This window comes from Tamandua tetradactyla, chromosome 23 (assembly GCF_023851605.1).
Source record: "Tamandua tetradactyla isolate mTamTet1 chromosome 23, mTamTet1.pri, whole genome shotgun sequence".
Taxonomy (NCBI): Eukaryota; Metazoa; Chordata; class Mammalia; order Pilosa; family Myrmecophagidae; genus Tamandua; species Tamandua tetradactyla.
The window spans coordinates 29,511,083-29,515,891 of record NC_135349.1 but is presented as its reverse complement, the minus strand read 5'-3'; the positions used below and the strand labels follow the sequence as shown (position 1 = coordinate 29,515,891).

At 36.3% G+C, this 4,809-nt stretch overlaps 2 pseudogenes; both read right to left on the bottom strand.

Annotated features, from left to right (window-relative positions):
• Nucleotides 1–291: 291 nt before the first annotated feature.
• LOC143666745 (uncharacterized) lies at nt 292–988 on the bottom strand (annotated as a pseudogene).
• A 72-nt stretch (nt 989–1,060) lies between these two features.
• LOC143666744 (uncharacterized) lies at nt 1,061–2,078 on the bottom strand (annotated as a pseudogene).
• Nucleotides 2,079–4,809: the final 2,731 nt, after the last annotated feature.

Here is a 4,809-nt window from a genome sequence, read left to right as displayed (position 1 = left end):
TTTCAGAGCAAAAATGCATATTAACCAATGTTATCAACTCACTTAAGATAATTTTAACACAAAAGTCTCATCTCAAACCCCATAGTATAAACTGATAAAGATTGTGACCTAAATTTAAAATAAAAAGTTCTACAATGGATGTTTTCCTTTTGTCACTACTCTCTAGCAAAAGTATTCTTTTCATTAGCTTATTTTTTTTTTTGCATGGGCAGGCTCTGGGAATCGACCCCAGGTCTCTGGTATGGCAGGTAAGAATTCTGCCAGAGCCCCCTTTGCACCCCTCATTAACTTTTATGTGTCATTAGGTGATGCTGATTTGAAGCCAAATGGTGTTATAGCTATAAGAGGACACATTTCTTTGCCCTTTATGTCTTGAACTTTTCTACTATAAAAAAAATCTTACAAAGTTCAAAGGTGTATCACTTGTAGCTTTTTGGTGGGTTATGAAGACAGAGTGTTGAAACAAAAGCTGAAGGTCTAACAGCAAAGGCCTTGGTCCGAGAGAGAGAAAAGAGGTAGCTTCCCAGTCAGGGAGACTTTATTGTTTTTCTTATTGTTTTTAGTGAAATTGGAATGCTTTCCTAGCTTTGAACTTAGAACATTTGTTCCTGGTATTGGTACAACTGATTGATCTACTATAGGTCTTGGAACAGATTCTGGGTTTTTTTATAAGAACACTAAGATCAATACTTGAATCTATTCCAGGAGACCACATTTCAGATAAACTAGGATAAAGGAATCTTTCTTAACCTGAGTTTTGTCTAATTAATCATTTCTGTTATCAAGTCAGAAAGTCTCAAGGTGAGGCAAGCTTTTCAAAATGCCAAAGATGACAGAGATCCTGTTAATTCTGATATTACAGTTGAAGACTGACCCTGATTTGCAGATCTGTGCAACTGGAGATGGCTGGTTATAGGGATGAGATAAAGTAAAGCCCTTACCAGGATTGTTTTATTTCCTGAACTGTTCAGCTAGGCTGGACTTTCATCCTGAAAGTATGACAATTGCAAAATGTCATTTTTTTAAATGTAATTTTTTGGCCCTTTGTTCAAAAAAAATCTCAAAAATCAGTCTTTTTACCAGTATTTAAATGATCAAGACTCATATTTTCCAATCAGCTAGTTAAGTGTGGAGGATTGTTTAAACTTCCTGAATGGTTTTCTATTGGAATATTTTGTGGCTTATTTTGAATACATAAAGAGTTATTAGGTGAGTTATTCATCATTAAGGATTTTAAATCTGATATCCCTTCAAATTCAGAATCATCATTGGAAACACATCCAGATGTGTGAAGCTTTAACAAATCAGCACCTAGACTCTCTGAAAGGTGGCTTTCCATGCTGTGAGTGGGTGAGAATCTGATGACTGACTTTTACAAAACTCATAAAATGAATTTTTTAGCATATCATTAATCAGGTCAGACTGTGTCAGTTCTTCTGTTAACCTACATGATTCTTGCATCTTTTCACGTTTAGGGTTGTCAAGTTTCTTTGGTTTATGGAATAAATGGTGACTTGTTATAACTGAAGAGTTATGCTATAATCCACATTTTGCTACTGGGCTAGAAATATCAAAGGGAGGGCTACTGCAATCCAAATGGTTTTCTGATAAAGGACAATAGCTTTAAACATTATCAGCTGAAACTTCAGAGGAAGAACAAAAAATTCCTTATCTTTTACAATCTTTCCTGCAGATCCTGGTCCCTCATTCTGGATCTTCAAATTCTGCACTTTATCTTATTCCAGAACCACTGCCAAACTTGTCATTTTGAACTGCTTCAATTCATATTTCATCTGGCACAGCATCTCTCTCAAGCAATCAAGGCACGAATAAATATGAACTTGATCAACTCCACTTAGCTGGTGGTTCAAAAAACAATTGGAAGATTCTGTCAGTACAATCATATTCTTCTACTGGCTCAACATGCCAACTGATATTTACGTCTCACAATCCATTCTCCCCAGAGCAGCCAGAGTGACCTATTTAGAGCATAAATCAGATTATATCTCTCTTCTGCTTAAAACCCTCTAAGGTCTTCCCATTTTGCTTAGCAAAAACACCAAACTGCTCACCACCATCTACAAGTTGTCATGTAACCTGGCTCTCACACCCTGATTCCTATCCACCTTCCCCTTCACCCCTACCCCCAGCCACATGGACTCCTTCACATGCATGGAACACACAGTCATCTCTGAGGGTGTCATCAGAGAGGACCCTCTAGGCTGACAACTCAGCTCCTATTAGCACAGATGTTCACTGGGTTCCAGCACAGCACCTTACGTGCTTCTCTTTCCCCCACCATGTTTCCTGCACCTGCACAGTGGCAACATCTCATGCAAGTGCTTGGTTTCTAAATTCAGAACCCAAAAGTGGAAAACTGCTTGTACTAAACTTGCCCTTGAATTTCTTATAAAATATCACAAAAGTAAACAGTGAAAGGAAAGGAATCCAGCTTGAGAAGACATTGTCTCAGCTAATATATTTTCTGTTCCCTTCCCTCTGCTCCCTTCCAACCCTGGATGCTCAGAACCTGGCTGGTGGGGGAGGAGAAGGGAAGCAAAACAAAAGGGGATGAGACATCGTTACTATTATTGCCATAGATGCTGGAAAAACCCTGGACAGTCTCAACATATATTCCTTATAAAAATATTGAGAAAATACAAATAGGTGTATATTTCCTTAACATGGCAAAATATATATACTTCAGTATGAAAGCTCAAACTTTACCTTATGGAGAAAACTTAGTAAAAGCTCAAACTTTAACTAATGGATAAAACTTAGTAGCATTGTTTCTGTGGTCAGGAACAAGGCAAAGTGCCTACAATTTGCACTATTATATACCAATGTCCCTAAGATCCTAACCAAGGTAACAAGATTAGAGGAAACAATTTGGGACAAAAAAATTGGGAAAGAAGAAATAAAACTGTTTGCAGAGGACACAATAACATATCAAGAGAACAATGATAAGCTAACCCAAACTCTAAAATACTTCAGCAAGAGAGAAATAGATAAAATTAACAATAAAAATCAATAACACTTATATCTACAAGCAATAACCAGTTAGAAGGAGCCATGAGTGAGCAAACTCATGTATAATAGCAACACAACGATACAATATTTAGGAATAAAATAACTCAAAGTGTCAATACCTATATGCAGGAAACTATAATAAATACTCCTAAAGGGCAAAGTAGATTTCTTGATGAGACAATCCTATCTCATTGTTGTACAACATCTTAACATCATCACTATTTCAATTATTTCTAAGTCATTGTATAATTTTTTTTATTAATGGAAAGAAAGAAAAAAACAAAAGAAATTAACACAACACTTAGAAATCATACCATTCTACATATGCACTAATTCTTAACATCATCACATAGATGAATGATCATCATTTCTTAGTACATTTACATCGGTTTAGAGGAACTAGCATCACAACAGAAAAAGATATAAAATGTTAATATAGAGAAAAGAAATAAAAGTAGTAACAATAGTAAAAAACAAACAAACAAAAAAACCCTATAGCTCAGATGCAGCTTCATTCAGTGTTTTAACATAATTACTTTACAATTAGGTATTATTGTGCTGTCCATTTTTGAGTTTTTGTATCTAGTCCTGTTGCACAGTCTGTATCCCTTCAGTTCCAATTACCCATTATCTTACCCTGTTTCTAACTCCTGATGGACTCTGTTACTAATGACATATTTCAAGCTTATTCTCGAATGTCCATTCACATCAGTGGGACCATACAGTATTTGTCCTTTAGTTTTTGGCTGGACTCACTCAGCATAATATTCTCTAGGTCCATCCATGTTATTACATGCTTCATAAGTTTATCTTGTCTTAAAGCTGCATAATATTCCATTGTATATATATACCACAGTTTATTTAGCCATTCTTCTGTTGATGGACATTTTGGCTGTTTTCATCTCTTTGCAATTGTAAATAACGCTGCTATAAACATTGGTGTGCAAATGTCCGTTTGTGTCTTTGCCCTTAAGTCCTTTGAGTAGATACCCAGCAATGGTATTGCTGGGTTGTATGGCAATTCTATACTCAGCTTTTTGAGGAACCACCAAATTGTCTTCCACAGTGGTTGCACCATTTGACATTCCCACCAACAGTGGATAAGTGTGCCTCTTTCTCCACATCCTCTCCAGCACTTGTCATTTTCTGTTTTGTTGATAATGGCCATTCTGGTGGGTGTGAGATGATATCTCATTGTGGTTTTGATTTGCATTTCTCTAATGGCCAGGGACATTGAGCATCTCTTCATGTGCCTCTTGGCCATCCGTATTTCCTCTTCTGGTAGGTGTCTGTTCAAGTCTTTTTCCCATTTTGTAATTGGGTTGGCTGCCTTTTTGTTGTTGAGTTGAACAATCTCTTTATATATTCTGGATACTAGACCTTTATCTGATATGTCATTTCCAAATATTATCTCCCATTGTGTAGGCTGTCTTTCTACTTTCTTGATAGAGTTCTTTGATGCACAAAAGTGTTTAATTTTGAGCAGCTCCCATTTATTTATTTCTTTCTTCAGTGCTCTTGCTTTAGGTTTAAGGTCCATAAAACCACCTCTAGTTGTAAGATTCATAAGATATCTCCCTACATTTTCCTCTAACTGTTTTATGGTCTTAGACCTAATGTTTAGATCTTTGATCCATTTTGAGTTAACTTTTGTATAAGGTGTGAGAGCGGGTCTTCTTTCATTCTTTTACATATGGATATCCAGTTCTCTAGGCACCATTTATTGAAGAGATTGTTCTGTCCCAGGTGAGTTGACTTGACTGCCTTATCAAAGATCAA